Source organism: Numida meleagris, chromosome 5, assembly GCF_002078875.1.
Source record: "Numida meleagris isolate 19003 breed g44 Domestic line chromosome 5, NumMel1.0, whole genome shotgun sequence".
Lineage (NCBI taxonomy): Eukaryota > Metazoa > Chordata > Aves > Galliformes > Numididae > Numida > Numida meleagris.
The window spans coordinates 39255864-39274387 of NC_034413.1; the positions used below are offsets into that span (position 1 = coordinate 39255864).

Genomic DNA, 18524 nt, shown 5'->3' on the forward strand with positions numbered 1-18524 from the left:
TTCAGGGCTGTTTGCCCCAGGAAGAGAGTGCTCAGGAGTGTTTACTGGTGGAAGATCTGGCCTGTGACCAAGTAGCACCAGCTTGGTATGTGAGACTGGGGAATGCTACCATCGTATCCTGTGAAAAACAGGATGCGGGTGGGCACCTCCCTGCTCCCTCTTATCTGCTGGCAAGGCCCGGAAGATGGGTTTTCTGCTGGGATCCCAAAGCCGGAAGCTGCCACTCCAGAGAGAGCTGACTCAACCACTAACTGTCACTCCAAAGAGAGCTGACTCGACCAATTTGGACTTATTTATAAGTTCGTACTGCTGTTGGAGGTCGTCGTTGACCAAAGGGGTCGTCGACCAAAGTGGTTGGTCAACCAAAGCGGTTGGCAACCAAACAACAAGCCCTGATGACCCACCACCCAAGAAGATCAACGTCGGCGCTACAAACAACGCTGGACCCTGGTGGTGACTACCTCTCTTGCTTTCTACAAAGACTCCTTGCTTTTTTATCTCTTTTCTATCGCCCACCTTCCCTTCCCCATCTCCCTAAGCTACTAGGATTTGTAATAAACTGGTCGGGCTAACATTTGACCCGTTGTGTCTTAATCTTGCCGTCAGGTATACATATATTAAAAGAACCCCTTCTCCCTCCTGTAAATTGGAGCGAAACAGATGTTAATGGAAAAACAGAGGTCACTAGTAAATTCTCTATTAAATATCAGTTGGCCTCACTTTTTTGACTTATTGGCAGCTTTGTACTTCTATCTTAAAACGTGTTTAGCTTTGAAGTCTTTGCAACGTGAGCAAAAAAACAGATGATGAAGAGGAGGAGGAAGATGAAAGGGGGAAGAGTTAGTGAGTTTAGCCAACGTATTCTGGCTTTGAGTAGCCCACAGACAATTCAGTTTTACCTCAGTCAAAAACCACGGAAAACCACTTGTACTAACAAGAGGAAGAACCTTATGAAGTGAGAGGAAAAGCTCATCTACAAAAGCAAATTGAGTGCTGTTAAGCAAGTCTCCCATTATTTTTAAGGCTGTTTAAGCAAGCTCAGAAATTGCCTCAGAATCTCATTGCAGTTCTGTACAATTGTTCTAATTCTCCTCAGTTTTTCTACTCTCTCTATTCCTGGCATGTGAGTGATTTGTTGAGGCCATGAATAAACAAGCAGGAGCTGTTAGAACAATGAGAGAATCATAGTGAAAGCTGAATTTTTCTGCTTGTTTTTTTGTCATCTGGAAAGCAAATGAAGACCTTGCTGTGCTTTTATTAGATGTTATGTTAGTACATTTTGTTTCCAGTACTATCAGTAATGTAACAGATGTTTTAGAAACTTGTATCAAGTACACTCAATTTCTGATGAGTTTGCAAAGAGAGGCAGAAGTTGTAAATGCTGTATGTTGCTCTTTGGGCTTTCTTTCTGACCTGTGTAATGTGCCTGTGTAACATTATACTGCAGGGATACTTTAGAGACCCTAAAAGGGGAAAAAATGATTTTTCTTTTTGCAGGGCTGTAGATAGAGGGGACTGTATTCATGAGGAGAACCATGATTTTCATATAAATACGGTTCCCATCACAAATACTTACTGTGGGTATCTCCCAAGGGACAATATTCTAGATGTGCAGACAGCAGTTTCTGCATGCTGATGTGCTTTTTAAGGAAAAATACCCATACTCTTCAGGGGATTTGGGGAAATTCTTTGAGTGTTTTCCATTCAGGAGCTGCAGATATTTGCAATATGTTATAATTATCCATCTTAAAGTGACTTGATTTGCTTATTTTACATGGAAGAAATGAAAATGTTTTTACAAGCCCCATTGGTGTACTGTTGTTAAATTCTTGCTTTTTTTTTTTTTTGTGGTATGTATTGTCAAACATAAGCAAACATTACAGCTATTTGCCAGACAATCGTTTTATGATTTTACACTGTGCAATGTTTTAAACTCTGAGAAGCAAATTAATTTGCATATATCCCTGGTGCATTATAAAGGATTAGCTAAAGCTATTTCTGTGTAATATAATTCTTTTTAGTTCATTATAATTTAGGGGTAAATCCAGACTAAATTTGATGAATAACTTGTTCCCAGCAAATACCTTTCTCAAGTCTAGCTGTGGAAACTATTTAAGAGTTTTCAACAGAAAACTCATTTTCGTAAGGCACCCAACATAATGTGTAAAGACTTCCTCTATTCACTCTGCATATCTTTAATCCCTGATTAAGTTTATTTATGCTAAAATTTGGTTTTCATACTTTATCCTCTCAAAAGAAAACTGGAAGAGAATCTGGAAGAGATGTACTCCCAGCTATATATACTTCTGACATGAGTTGATTGCGACTGACTGTTGAAACTATCTGTGCTAAGAAGTATGGATGATCTCTGGGAGGTGTTGTCCTCGAATCGTTTGGGTGGAAGAATCTAGAGTTCTACTGGAGTCTTTTTCTGTTTGAGCATATTCTGGAAATGCTGTGCAGGTGGGGAAGAGCACGCATCATAGTTTAGAGTGCAGCTGTGTTTCCCAGCCAGAGCTGGGCTTACAGGGTTAGCTCGAATATGGTAGTAGTGCCACCTGAAAAATGGTACTCAGGTGACTTTTGGATGAGTTCAGACAAGTCTAACACCTGACCCAGTCATCATTCTCGAGAAAAAACAATTGTGGAGCTGAGAGTAGTCTTCCTTCTTGAAGTCATCTGCCTTTCTTCAATTTAATCTGATTACAGCAAGTGGTATGTCAGTAACCTTTATGTTTTTCTCACACTTGACAAAGCATTGCATATAGAGAGGTTCACATGCTTTGCTATTAAGTACTAATTCATAATTGGATTATAATTTCATTCTATTTTTTCTCTTGAATTCACAGTGTGTATGGTTTGGTGAAAATTATGGGAGGAAACATGCTTACCTTATGACCCTGTCAAACAGTTATCTGTGCATAAATAGATGTTGTGGGAGAGCTCAGGAGTAACTGCAAAGACTGATAGCCAGTAGAGCAAAGCAGAATGTTGGGAGGCAACCTTCTTGTTGGGAGAACAACCTCTTTGTAGCCAGTGTGTTGTGATCTCCTTGTCCTTTTCCTTGAATCTCTTCTGCTTCTGGGATGTTCAAGCATGTTGGAAATGAGAAATGGAGGGGGAAAAGAAAGCTAGGTATATACATTCATGCCTCCAGTTCAACTGTATTGTTGAAACGGTCCTGTAGAAACTAAATTTTCAATATGTGGTAAATGCCTATTTTTGTAATGAAAGCTTGAAGAAGAAAACAAAAATAAACAGCCAAAACCCAAATAATCAAGGTTTATGCTGTCACTAAAGTTGAAAGAAGTGACTAGAAAAAAAAATAGGGCTGACAGAACTTACAGAGGACAGCCAAAAACAACAAGCTACACCCTGGGAATAACACTGTTTTATCAAGGGCTGCCAAGTGTGGAAAAAGCATTTCAGGTGAGATCACTGTACACTGTGGATTAGTGAAATTAGTAGCTAGTGTAGATTTAGACTCTGCATGGTACTAGTAATCCCCTACCATTTAAGCATAAAGGACATAAGCAAAAGTAATTTCTCTCCCAGTGCATTCATATCTTAAAATCTATTTTTTAATAGAAGTGGATCCCTATTATGATCAATAAACGTTGTGAGGGAGGTAATAGTATATGTTAATGATGATTGTGTTTCACTCTTTTATTTTGGCTTTTAAAATGTTAGTTAAGTGTTTTTAAATATTTTAATGTAATTAATCTGGAAGAAAAAAAAGCCACGTTAGAGTTGGATGAATTTTCTTTTTTAATTTATGCTTTCCCATTGAAAAGTGAAGTTTATGAAGTTTTACTTTTCCAAGATAAGAGATGGATTTAAATAAAACTTTTTTTTTAGAAAAGCCATGAAATTATTTTTTGTTCTGTCAATGAAAGCAAAACTTTCACATTTGATCTAAGATGGAGTTCATTGTTTCATCTCCAGATAGTGGCTTGCTGTACTTCTGGAGTCAAACTTCAGTATGTTTCCAGTATTTCCCAGTAAAGCCACTGACTCTGCACTGTGACTGGTCTGCATCTTCCATAATGCATAACATCCACAAGAAAAAAATCAGCTCGTTGCAGCCCTGCTGCAGAGCATCACAGGGCTCCCGATGACACTGATGTTCTGACTTTGCCGCTTCCAGCTTGTATGACAATCGATATTGCTGGAAACGCATTAGGAATGTCTGAGTGAGTATTAGTCAGCAGAGAACTTTAAAAGGGGATTGTAGCCTGGGAGCAGTGGTTTTGTTTGGCTGCCAGATGAGAAATTGAGCCTTCCCCAAAATGCATTGCCTCAGGAGGAAGACAGAGGACTGAACAAGAGTACAGAGCATCAGGGTGTTTGGAGGCAAATAGTTTATTCATGTGAATTCTCCTTTCCTTGGGCAGCTCTACTGCTCTCCAGAGAAAATTGATTTATTGCTGGTTGACATTTTCCTTGAATAAACTAGAAACCATACTCCATGAACTCGCTTTCTGGCTGGTTTGAGAGGCTGCAAACACATTGCATTAGACTGTGTCTTTTGAGAATAAATCCTAGAGAGATCTGCTGAGTTTTATCACCTGCTTGCTAAAAATCGGTCTCATGGAGCTTATAATAGACTGAGTCTTAATATTTTTGCATTTGTGCTGTATTTTCTGAACTCTTAGTTATGCTGAGTCAAATTCCTGTGACGTCCAAATCACTATCCTAATCACCTGCTATTTTCCCAACAAGTTGACCAGAGTAAACATCATTTGTTTACTTTGTTCCTGCTTCTACTATGCCTTAAACATAGTGCTTCATTTCTTCACCAAACATTTTATTCTTTATAAGTATCAGGCAATCATTGATATTGTGTGTTCTTTCTAATTTGCCTCCATTTTTTTTGCCTTTTACATTTTCTAAATATATTTCAGAACTTTATGGTGAGGTGTCAGTAGCTCTGTTTCTGGTTTTATTCTTTATTTCCTGCTCACACTGTCTTTCTGCTTTTCCTTCTGATAAGTGTGGACCAACACCTCTGAGCCAGATGATGGTCATGCCACAACTCAGCCGTGATAACCAAATTCTCTGGAGTAGATTAAGCTCTTGCCAATGAGTTTAATTACCTTTTCTGCTATAGTCACTTTCTATTCTTCCAGGATTCCCCTGTATATATATAGTCACAGATATAGTGTACAAAAATAACTATCAGTTATAGATAGCAAAATGTTCGGTAACTAAGTAGAATAGCTTCTGATTTCACTTGCTGCTGGCAAGCTTTATAATAGACGTTATTCAGTTGCGTGTTTTGAATTTACTGATTGTTGCTTAGAAGGGACGTGAAGTTTGTTTTTTCAGTATTTCCACAGAATGTTTGTCCATTTTCAATATATCCTTCAATACAAGGGAATATAACCTACACTATAGCTTGACTGGTGAGCTCCAGGATGCATTTCTGCATGTGCTATTTGCACAGCGAAATGAGTGCTTGTATGTCTGTACTTATTAGCAATTATAGATGGGTAAGGAAAAGAACATTGATCATTGGGCCCTATTTTACCAAATTAGTGTGGTGCAACCATGAAAATAACTGACTTCATTGATATTTGCAGTAGTAACTTCATTATTCTTGATTTTGACACCATTTTAAGATAACTTTAAACATTTCTCTTTCTTTAACTGTGAAAATTATTTTTAACTGCATATTGACATTTTTTCACGCTTGGAGAAATGTATTCTTGAATTGCTGCCAATAAAACTTGTCTCCTAGATGCCATTCTTATCATCAGTTATTGTTCTCTCATCACCGGTGACAGAAAAATAACTGTAGTTAATCCATCACCATTGGTGCTGGGTGTTTTGACCTACTTAACAGAATGTATTTCCTTCAAAAATATTCTGTGTATAGCTGATGTACTCCGCTTTATGGAATTGTATGCTTTTTCTTCTGCTTCAGCTTTTTTTTTTCTAGGCTATATGTACAGCTAGGGAGCTTGTGATCTGTCTTATGTTAGTGGAGGTTCATTATTTTTTCTATTTTATTGATTTGGTAGCTTCAAAACTTCTTCAACTTTGTCTTTTTTTGGAGGTTTATGGGAAAGGAGAAGAGATCTTACCATAATCATTGTTCAGACTGTCTGTTCTCCCATTGACTCCCTTGTGACCACTTGCCTGCACAAGTTGTTTAACTTTTATTATTCTTCTAGTTTGTAATGTCAGTTTTTCTTATTTCCTAGCATATAATTGAATCTCTACAAGATCTGCTGAAACACGTCGAGTATTGAAGAAAAAAAGCCATAAATCATTGTCTTCCCCCAACTTCTAATTTTTGTCACTTTCACAAATTATTCTATATATCCTTTAATTTTTTTTTTTTTTTCAGGGAAGGTATTTGGGTTAGTTTAGAGCTGGTGTTATTCTTTACTCTTTGATTCACAACCTGCCTATCTTTTTAATCTTAACTGCGTGGTAAGATAATTGGCAGAAGGGCAAGCAGACATTTATATCCTTTTTGCCTGAGATTCCTGCTGTCCCTAATAAAATTTCAGTCTTTTTAAAATTCAACGTTTTGTCAGTTTGTTTTCCGTTGAAAACTTTCAATTATTTTGGATAGGAACAAAGAAGAATAAGATGGAGAAAAATTCAAAGCAGATCTGATGGCTGGTAAAGGAAAGTCATGATAACCTTGCATATGAATGAGTAAGCATTACGGAACTGTTACAATAGTAATATCAGTCCAAATGGAAACACCCTCTATACTTGGATAAAGGGAGAGCAATGTTTGCATCAGGGAGTAACAAGAGCTAGAGATTTCCTTTCCTCCTCTTCCACTCCCAGAAGAACTGAAGCCCCCAAGTTGTACTGGCACTCTGAGGATACCTGACACTCTGTGGAGATGCTTTGTTTCTGATAATGCAATGTATTCTGTAACTGTGTTGCTACAGTGAAGGAAAATATGCTTTGCACTACGCTGCTCAGTTCTTATTCCCGTGTGTGTAGCAGTAACCATAGCATCACGTTCACAGGAGATCTAGGGTGTGGGAGGGATGGCAAGAGGTCATCTTGGACATGATTACAAGGAAACATATTTAACGCAAACTCATACTGTTGCTTCTCATCTCTTTCTAGGTTGCACACTCTTTGAATTCAAGACTTTTTTCCCTTGCTATGTATGTCTACTGAGTTCTCTGAATCTTCTAGGTGTGACTATAATATACGTGATAAATACTGATGAGATGTTGCATTTGTGTATTTCCAGCTATGCTGTTTTTCCAAAGACAGTAGAGGAGTCATATCTTAAATTCTTACCTGAATTTCTGATGCTTTAAAGAGTTATCTTTTCTTTAGTGTCTTCCAATGAAATATTCTCTGAAGCATCATGTATTTGGGTCAAGGGAAACCAAAGTCCAAAGCTTTTAAGCTCCTTATCCAAAAAGAAGATTCAAGGAAGCAAAAATGATGGAAAGAAAAAGTAATACTGCTGCTCATGTGAAAGAGCCAAATTGCTGAGTTCAGTTCTTAAGTTATAGGAATGAAAGAATCTAGCATGTGAGCATCGTTCTTTTCTTGCCTGGTTTATTGATAATGCTCTTTTTTTTTTTTTTTCCTAACTTTGGGCTGGGGGAAATTTTTTTCATCTTTTTTTTTCTTTAATTTTAAATGCTCCTTAATCAGAAGTTTCATCTTTTTGTCACTGTTGATCTTGCCAGCATGTCAGTAGGACTGTAGAAATGAGCCTATTGACTGTTCATATTGCACATGCCCTACACCACCTTGGAGTGCTCCACCTTGAACTTCTTGCAAGCACGTGTGTGGTTTTTTGGAGTTAACACTTGAATCTGACCACTACTTCAGTTGCATGTAGTGAGGAGAGCTGTAACTCAGGTTGTAAGGCTGGCTCCACTTAGGATTTGCCAACTCTCTTGTAACGAAAGTATCAGACTTAACCCTCTCTGAAATTGGTGTTGAGATCAGTTGTCCTCTGATTTTAATGATCCTATGTTGATCTTTGCTTGTCTTCCTGCAGCCCTAATAACAAAATTAACTTAAACATTTTTAACTTAAAATTAAAGTTAATTAAAGTTAATTAAAAATTAACTTAAACAAAATTAACTTAAATATTTTTCGTTCTTCGTATGTTATTATATAAGGTTTTTTAATTGAAAGGAAAAAAATGATTTGATGTGTTGGTGTAATGAATTAAAGGAAGTTAAACTTAATGGTACGGCCCTGTGAGTTTAGTATTGAAGCACACTAGATTCCTAAGCCTTAGGTCTCTAAAATTCACTGTCAGGTTAGTGGAGGTTATCTACCAAACAGCTTCTGGGCTGAACTATTTTTGAAAGTGTAGGCATTTAATTGTTCTTGAAACCATCCCTTTCAGTCTCTGATTTTGTAGTGAAACTTTCATTTGTGCTACTTCTTGTTGACCAGTCAATGTAAAACAAATTGAAGTAACATTATTTAATCAGTGTTGGGCAGCTGATTTCACTTCCTTGTGCTTTTTTGCAAATGTATTACCTTATTAAGAGGTCTGTATAGCCTAGTAACTTCTTAGCCACTCTTCCTTTCATTCCTAAAGTAGATTTTTCTTGGAAAATCCCCAGTGTCAAATCAAATTTAGATGGACCTGAAGCTTACGATAGAAGTGAACTTTTGAATTAAAAACAAACAAACAAACAAAAAAAAAAACAACCCAACATCCGAAAGTCCTTTAGGATCTAAATCATGTTATTTCCATATGAAAGATATGGAAAATTGCTGCAGGACCCTCAAATACACAACAGAGTTTACTAATTTCAGCCTGAACAAGTTGTCAACAATGTGTAAATGACCTGAGTCGTCATTAATTTTATCAAGCACTAACACTAGCGGTTTTTTAGTGTTCTTTCCTGCAAAGCTTGTTTAATCAGTTGAGCTTTTCCTTTTGAATAAAAGAGGCAATACTATAAAAGTGCTTGAACCTTTTAATCGTTTTAAATTCTGAACTCAAATGTTGATATCTACCTGTTGACTTACTTAATGTGTGGTGGAAGAAGCTTTATAAAGAAGAACATAGGGACTTTCAACTGAATTTAACTGTAAGCATAAGAAAACATGACCGAAGCTAAAATACAGCTGTCTGATTACAAGGTCATGAGAGATGGAGTCAGTTTCTAGTCATTACCCTACTTTTGCTCAGTGATTTTATTTGAATTTCCACAAATTTCATCTGTATCTCCTTTTGTCCTGAATTTCAGGCTATCATATGGCACCACAGGTAAGAAAGCATTAGACAGTTTCTAATTCATGAGTTTTAATCCATAAGTCTGAGAAACTTTATTTTGATCCAGTATTACAAAACATTATTTTTTTGTGTAAATTGCTTTGGAGTTGGATGAAGTCTGATTTCAGGGAAGGTTTCCTTTTTGCTTCTGGAGTATGGCAAGAAATGACAATAAATCCAACTTTGTTTCCTCTTTTTGGTATGAGAAAGGCAGAATTCTCTAGGTTCACTCAAGTCTTCAGCATGGATCTGAAGCTGCTGGAGATAAATGTCCCCCAGACCTTCACCAAGGCACTGGGTTCTTGCACAATTTCTGTACTACCTGCTGTGATGCTTGAAAGCTGCTTGCAGTGGCATCCCTGCTAAGCAAAGGATGGGTGTTTGCAGATCTGAACAATGAAAGAAGATCTGTCAACCTGTCAACACCTGTGAATGCTGCACCTTAGAGATGCCTGAGAGGATCAGAGGGAGGGCAGGTGGAGGAGTCTTTCAGAAAGAAAATGTTAATTCAGCTCTTTCTGTGTCATGTCAGCTTTGATTTCTTCTTTATCTTTGTCTGCATCTCTAAATTATCTGCCACAACTCTGCAAACGGTTTGAATGAATGAAGGCTTTGCCTAATTAAATTGTGAAGGGCTAAGATGCAGGTATAATCAGGTTATCCAAGCAAAATGAGAATATGAAAATAATGTGGAAGTGATTGGTGTGACCTGTAGAACCTAAACTTTGCATGCTGGTTGTCTTACTGCTTTGGGTAAAATTGGCATCATCTTGCATATTGATAAAATGGCAATTCTATGATCCATTTAAGATTATGATGATCAGTTAATGTTTATAATACACATTGAGATTGCTAATAAGTGCAGAGTATAAATGGGATTAGAAACGCTTGGTTTTTTTTTTTTTTTTAGTTTTTTTTCCCAGGGATATGAAAATACCTTAGAAATTCTTTGTTCTCTGGTGGTTCAGAAGAGAATATTTCAACAAAATTGATAGAAATGCTGCTTCCTAGTTCATGTTGAGTAATTTAAATATGCAATTTAATCTGAGATGGATCTTATTGCACTAGATAAATGTATGTAACCAATATGCAAATCATGGATTTTAGTCTCTTATTCTTTGATCTGAACTGAGAGATGCTGAAGCAGTTGATTACGTGTGTAATTCTACACGTGAAGAATTGAGATTATATCCCTTTGTATTGGGCTTTGCGCAGTATATGGTAGGAGGAAGACAGAGATGTGTTTGCGTTGTCAGGAGGATGGAGGTTGGCCTCTGTTCTTAGGTTTTCAATGAATTGTAGAATCATGGAATCATTAAGGTTGGTAAAGGCCTCTAAGATCATCAGGTCCAACCTCAACCCATCCCCACCATGCCCACTGACCTCGTTCCGCAGTGCCAATCTCCATGTTACTTGAACACCTGCAGGGACAGTGGTTCCACCACCTCCCTGGGCAGCCTGTTCCAATGGCTCGCCTCTCCTTCTGATTGGAAAATTCTCCTAATACCCAATCTGAACCTCCCCTGGTGCAAATTAAGGCCGTTCTCTCTTGTCCTATCAGTAAAGTCAAAGACATTGCTACAAATCTATGTTATTTCTCCCTAAGATCTGAATTTAAATCCCTGAGTAGAGGCAGCACCTACCAAATTCATCTCAGTGCAAGAAGTTTGTTCTTCTTGGGCTCTGAATGCAAATCGTACAATGAATTCTTATACCAGAGCACTCATCAGTGTGTGCTGCCCGTGGATGTGATATTGCAGGGTTTGGGGCTGTGTGTTTCTCATGTAGCCCACTGTAGTAAATTTTGATACAAAATACACAAGTGTTTTTTCTTCATGGCTACATTTTTTCTTTCTCAGGTTATTCCAAGGCTGTTAATGAGGTGAAATAACTTTCTCTGCTCTCTGCATTCTTGTAGAGGGTATCCTCCGAGTACGGGAACTAACAAATCGTTTTCCAGTTGAGACAATTTTAGCAATGTGATCAGAGTGCTGGTGAGTTGTTCCTACAAATCTCTGATAATGTTTCTCAAATCTTCCTCTCTTCTTACGTGCTACCTTGTTCCCATAAACTGCTAATATGGCCATTTTCCTGCAAATAATAACTGTTCCAGCTGCTCTGTCCTTGAAATACGCGTCACATAATGCACACAGCAAACCTTTTCCATTTTCTAGTAACGAATGCAAATAGTCAGCAATGGCTGAAGGAATGAAATTGTTACATTTCTCGTACCTTATCTGTGCTTTCAGACAGCAAGACTCCTCCAGATCCAGCACCTCTCAGCTTTACACAGTGCACTTATACATTATGTCAGATTTTAACCTCTGTCATGTGGCTCGGGGTATTGACTGACTGGGAGTTTTTGCAGAATTAATTGTTCCAAACGTGGAAAAGCCATTGGGATAGGTTTGTTTTGCTGAAAGAATTATCAACTTCTATCTAAAGAGATTATTTTTGTTTGATTCATAATTAAGTAATTTCACTTCTGTTGATGGAAATGTCTCTAAAGTGTGTAATTAATTTAAAAAATATCATTAAATTAAAGATTAAATCAATAGTTATATTATTAATTTCCTTTCAAAGGCCTATGCATAGTACTGAGTAGGGCTGTTTATGCTGCACATTTAGATATTTGGCTTTATCGTTAGCACAGAAATTAAGATCCTTTTGATATTTAAAAGAAAAAAAAAACTTTCACTGCACGTTGTGAAGATGCTTTTTATTTCCCATCCTGAGTCATACAAAGGAAAGCTTCTAAATCCAGCTTCAGTAGCTCATGATAACTTCTGCAGTGTTCAGGGAGGATACTGAAGGCTGAGCAAAGCGGTCCTACCCACTTCGGAGTCCCATTTTGAGTTTCAAATCCAATCCAACTTCAAACGAATTACAATATTTGACTTCTAGTCCAACTGCCCTTTGTTTTATTTGTCCTGCTTTGGAATTCTCTTAAAATTTTGTTGGCAAAATCACATTGACTCCGTAGGTTCAGGCATAGGCTTTGTATTCAAGCCAAGTATTCTTTGTCCAAGCAAAAAGATTAGAGTAAGTAAAGTGAAGGTGCAGAGATCAGATCGTCAACAGTAAATCATTAGAGATCTTTTACCCTTTTAGTGCCTGCAAATTTAAGGCAGGACAAGTTAAGCTCTTGGTTTTGATCATTCACTGATAATTTCATATTAATTGATGTCTTTAATGCTGTTTTCTTGTAATAATAACAATCAGTGGCCGATATCATTGGACATTAACAATCTCTTATTGCTTCCAGTACTTCATTACTGATTCAAACCAGATCTTTTCAAAACTATTTAGTTGTAAGTTGAGATAGATAATTGTTACACATAGAATCATAGAATCACCAAGGTTGGAAAAGACATCCAAGATCATCCAGTCCAAGCATCCACATATCACCAATGTTTCCTGCTAAACCATGCCCCTCAGTACAACATCTAAATGTTTCTTGAACACCTCTGGGGTTGGTGACTCCACCACCTCCCTGGGCAGCCCGTTCCAGCTCCTGACCACTCTTTTGGAGAAGAGGTTTTTCCTAATGTCCAAACTGAATCTCCTCTGGTGTAACTTGAGGCCATTCCCTCTAGTCCTATCACTAATTACATGGGAGAAGAGGCTGACCCCCTCCTCACCACAGCCTCTCTTCAGGTATTTGAGAGCAATAAGGTCTCCCCTGAGCTTTTTCTTCGCCAGACTGAACAATCTCAATTCCTTCAGCTGCTCCTTGTATGGCTTGTGCTCTAAAACCCTCACCAGCTTTGTTACCCTTCTCTGAACGTGCTCGAGGGCCTCAGTGTCTTTCTTGAAGTGAGGGGCCCAAAGCTGAACACAGTACTCAAGGTATGGCCTCACCAGGGCTGAGGACAGAGGGATGATCACCTTCCTGCCTCTGCTGGCAACACATTTTCTGATACAAGCCAGGATGCCATTGGCCTTCTTGGCCACCTGGGCACACTGCTGGCTCATGTTTAGCTGAGTGTTGACCTATACCCCAAGTCCTTTTCCTCTACACAGGCTTCCAGCCACTCTGCCCCAAGCCTGTAGCGTTGCCTGGGGTTGTTATGGCCAACGTTCAGGACTTGGCACTTGGTCTTTTTGAACTTCATCCCCTTGGCCTCAACCCAGTTACCTAGCCTGTCCAGATCCCTCTGTAGGGCCTTGCTACACCCAGCAGATTGATACCTCCTGCCAACTTGATGCCATCTGCACATGGTATTCGTTAAATTCATATTTGAATAGCTAATAAAAAAATGTATTGATTCTGTTTTGTGTGTTTTGTGGTTTTTTTTTTGTCCTTGCTTTATGTAGACCTCTGCTTAAAAGCTTTTGCCACAAGCATACAGGCAAAGCAGAGGTGTCAGTCTTATGGTTCTTCTGTTGGATCATACGAATCCCTGGAGACTCCTTAAGCCCATAAAGATATAACAGTCTCTTTTCCATTTCTTAAATGGACTGCTATATTGATTGTAAATAACACTTCAAACCTAAAAGTGAAAGTGAAAAATTTCAAATGGATTTCTGTGCTTTTTTATATACTTTCACTCTAAGCAGAAGCGTGTAGCATCAAAAGGGAATACCTGCTCTGTAGTTTGGTTTTGTGATTTGTTTTATTTCTTTGCTATTTTTTAAATTATTTTTTGTCTCCCTTTGATTAATGTACATTCTTTATCCAATACAGTGGTTAATATTTTAATGTCAGAATTAATTGAGCAAAGTGGTCTATATGAAGCATTATGAAAATGGATTTTTGAAGTCCAATGATTTTTGTCCCACAAGGTGGAAAAACAGGATTTTGTTTTGACTAACTCTAGAACTGCATTGTCACTTGTACTATAATATGTTCTAAAACAATTGGTCTAGAACCTGTTGGCCAGAGGTGATTAGCAAACAAGGATGAAATGTTTCCTTCTGATTAATTAGAGACCAATTAGACTCTACTGGAATTCATTGTGAATCCTTCCACAGCTGACAGGACCAGGTGGATCCCAGCAGTAGCTCTTGTCAGATGTGTGATGTGCTTTCTGTCTTTCATAACTTATCAAGAGCATTGCATGGTTATAACATATATTTAGGGGTTAACAGAGTTTGAAAATGAGTTAAGTTTCTTCATACTTCAAATATTGCTTAATGTCAAGCCTGGTTTTGAAACTATGGGATGCGTTTTTTCTCTTTCCCAATTGTATAATGAGGTTTTCTTTAAGTGAAAAGGACTACCATCTCCTAATGAATGTGATTGAATAGAGCAGGGGGCTTCCTGTTCTTTTAAAGAGAAAACTTTAATGCCTAAAATAAAATTTAAAAAAATGACTAGGAAATGAGAAATTTTCATGTCTAGTTTTGAAGTTGTCCATCACACTGACATTACCTTTTGTTATTTATTTATACATCTAATGATCAGTACTTGGCAAATTCAGTGTTTAGGAGTCTTGTGTTACTACTGGGTGTTCCTCAGTAGTCATAGAATGACAGAAAAGCTTTGATTGGAAGGACCTTAAAGCCCATTCATTTCCAATCCCTTGCCTCAGGCTGGGTTGCCATGCCCTAGATCAGGCTGCTCTGTCTGTTTTTCTACTGAATTCTTAAAATTTATTTCCCTGTATATATATTTGCTAGTTCAGACTGGTGTCCACCAGTGGTGGTGTTGTTCTGGTTGCTGCTCTGTTGTTGCTGCTCTAGTTATGTAAAAATTATCACTACAATAATGCTTTATTGTAGGCACACTCTTAGTATTGAAAGCAGCAATAAAGGAATAGATCACTAATGAATAAATCAAGCATTTTTTGAATTTCTTAAATTTCACAAAGACGATGGGTTGTCCTCCACTGTATTTCTTATTTGGCAATCTGTATCGGGTTGTGTGGAGAATTCTTGCAGTATGAATTGCTTATGCATAATTAACTGTAAGTACCATTTGAAACTGAATCTATTTGATAGGAATCATCATCACATTTCTTCTTGTAATGAGCCTTTGTCTTAGAATTGTCAGAATACTTACAGAAAGCAATTTATCCAAAAGTTTATATTTGTAGAAATATTTTGGAGAAAAACTTTCCTGCCAGAATGTTTGCATAAATTAAATCACAGTGTGTGACTGTAGAATTAATGTAAATGCTTTTAAGGGCACAAGTGGATGCTGTTGATAAACGTGTCTTTCCATATTCATTTAAGTGCAATTGTAAAAGTGAGCTACTGATCTTTCTTGATATAAGTAAAGCACTTCTATTTCTTAGTTATCTTTTCTGATGAAATAAGTATGCTGATTTATGAACCTTACTCAAAGCTTTATTGCAAACAGTTGGGGGTTAGTTTAACTAATATGGCATCTGTGCATAATTACGCATCCATCATTCTTCCTTGGGCTACTCCATTAAGCGTCAGGGCAGCACTGCAAGTATAATGGTACTGGTGTTTTTATCAGCACAAATGCTGGAGATAAACATTCCTTAGCAAAATTAGAAAGAAGAGAATGTCTTAAAACTGTAACTTTGAAATAAAATAAGTGAAATTAAATATTCTTAACGTATTCCTTATTGTAGATGTATTCATATATCTGAGTTGAGTTGAGAAGCAACTTCTGGCAGTCCAGTCAACCTTTTGATCACTTTGTCACCTTTTTGGATCTGTGTTTTACATATTCAAAATTTTCTTTACAGCAGCTTCTTACAGTGTCTACTACAGAAATGGGTCAAGTCAGAAAAATGTCATGTTTGTGTTTAAATGGAAGAAGGATTGAATTTAAAATATTGGCATTGTATTAATATATACATCGATCATGTTAACTTTTGAATTCATAGAATCATAGAATAGAATTCTTGAAGCTTGTCTAAAATCTGACATACAAGTAACCTTTTTCTATTGCGGAATAGAAAAGAAGGCATCAGGGGAATTAAGTAATAATTATGTTTACTTAACTGTGTCGAAACTTTTCCAGCATTCACTGCAGATTATAATGAAAATATGGAGAAAATACACAAAACAATGAATGTTTGTGTAAACTGAGTGAAATCTGTACAATTTCAATACTGTCATGCAAATTGACAGATAAATTCAATTTCTAGAATTATAGCAATGCTTAATGGCATGGTGCTTTCTTTGGTGATGCTCTTTGTATTACAACCTTCCGAATGCAGATCTATATGGTTACAGGGAAGGGAACAGAAGTTCTTAACTTTATGGTGATGCAACTTCATTTCACTGAGTTTTGAATACTGTAGTGAATATGTAGAATTTCTTTCTGTTAGGAACAAAACCTCAGAGCTTTGTATATAAGCTCAAGCAGTGAGCTATAGTTCTAATGGTATAAGGTCACCACAAAACCCAAGTAAATGAAGGTAGTATTTGTTATTGTGTGTGCCGCATATATTTAGAAGCGGAGTAAGGGAGGAAGAGAGTGAATCTATATGGTAGTAAACTGAGGGACACATCTTCATCTTTACATTCTGCAGGAGGAGACTGGTCTATGCAGGTGTTAGGCTTTCATTCTCCAGTCTGCGGTATTCAGTTACAGGTATCCAAATATTTACTGCAAATAAGGGATAAAGAACAACTTCATAGTCTTATGTCTGACTATCATACAGAATAGTAATAAAGGTTTGCAACAAGGATTTGAGGATTTCATGTCAAGCAGAATGCATTTTAGGAACTTACAACAACCAGATGATGTGAGTTGTGGCTATTGTGATGTTCTCCTGGAATTAGTGCTAAGATATCCACTCTCTTCACACAGTACATCCTCAATACTGAACTATTAGCTAAGCAGTTGTTCCCTCTGCACCCAAACTGATGCAAACCTTATTTATAGTTATCTTGTCCCACTCAGTGGGTTTCATGGGAGGTGAATCTTTTCCTATCTCCTAAGTCATGCCTCCCCTAGTCAGCAGGGGTCACTGCTGTGATGGAGTCATTCAAGACTCAGAGGAATAATACAGATCAATTTATTGAGAGCATTCTAACAACAACAAATATTCTACTTGGAGGTAAAATCGGCTAATTTGTGAATAGTGACTAGTGAGTGTTACCAAGTAAGAGTACTTCAGTGCAGGAGTTATTTCTATGCTAAAAGTTCTAAGACAATATTAGGCAGCGACTGCTACAAAGAGTGAAAGAATAAAAGAAGATGAAGAATAGAAAATGGGGAAAGAGAAACATCCAGCAATGTCTTGGAGTCAAGGGTTGCTGATCTTTGGTAGTGGTGGGGTGTTGAAAGAGTGATGGTCAGTTGGCTACAACTACGAATGTATACGTTCGCTTGTAGTCCAGGGTGTCCAGGACTGCTCTTTGGAGTGACAGCTCCTGGCTCCAGGGCTCTCAGCAGGATCTCTTTAGTTTCTGTTTTCCAGGACTTGTGAATTTAAATCAACAGTGAGAAGAGGAAGTAAGGAGACACCAGCTTGTATCTTGCCTTCACAGGATACATTGGTATCATCTCCTGTCTTCCTGTATCAAGCTGAGTATGTTTGTTCCCAGGCCAAATCTTCAGCCAGAACACATTCTCATTTGAAAGCAGACAGCTTCTGGCTCTATCCTAAGGAATGCTTTCAAATGTAGAACTGTCCCAAAGTGTTGCTGAGTGTCTCATGTTGATTTGAGACAGTGCATTCCTTATCAGTCTCAGATAATGGTTTTGGACAAGATTTGGATTTTAAAGGTGACAGAAATCTTTTTGGTGAATAGGTTATTTTGGAAAGAAAGGAAAAAAGTATCCAGGCAAATGTAATGCAAGTTGTCTTTGTTCCTTGATAAAACAGTTACAAACCCAAATAATTTAAAAACACCTATTTGCAATCACCTGAAAGGAGAGAAAAGTGTCCTTTAAAAATGAAGATGCGCTGTCAAATTTTTCTTTGCTGAAACATTTTACAAGTTTCTGCCTCTATTTCCTTTTATTCCAAAAATAGTAACAGTACATATCAACTAAGTGGTCCTCAATAGCATCCTGTAGAGAGAATAAGTGGCTCAAAAATGTCTTTACTCTGTTTATGTTCTGCGAGTTATGCTTTGGTGTAGCATCTGTTCAAAGGACAGAATTACTATTGAAGGTTCTTTAAAACTCTTCAAAAGTTCAGATTCAGACAGACTTTTGACAGATGAAAGCGTCTGGGTGAAGACTGGCTGACAAAATAAGTAACAAAAGGCAATTCTGTATGAATAGGGAGAATGATTTCTTTATGTGACTGATGACTTGTAGATGCAGTAGGCAAGTGTCTGTTTCAACTTCTTGTTGTAAATTCTGAGCAAGTACTATCCAGTACTTATTTTGCATTTGAGCTGTGATTTATAG

At 37.5% G+C, this 18524-nt stretch overlaps 1 long non-coding RNA gene across 1 annotated transcript in view; it reads left to right on the forward strand.

Annotated features, from left to right (window-relative positions):
• The window catches only part of LOC110400276, a 67382-nt gene extending 55751 nt beyond the window's left edge, over nucleotides 1–11631 (forward strand). The window contains exon 5 of the long non-coding RNA XR_002439733.1: nucleotides 11095–11631. This is a non-coding gene — a long non-coding RNA (uncharacterized LOC110400276). The remainder of the gene's footprint in view (nucleotides 1–11094) is intronic.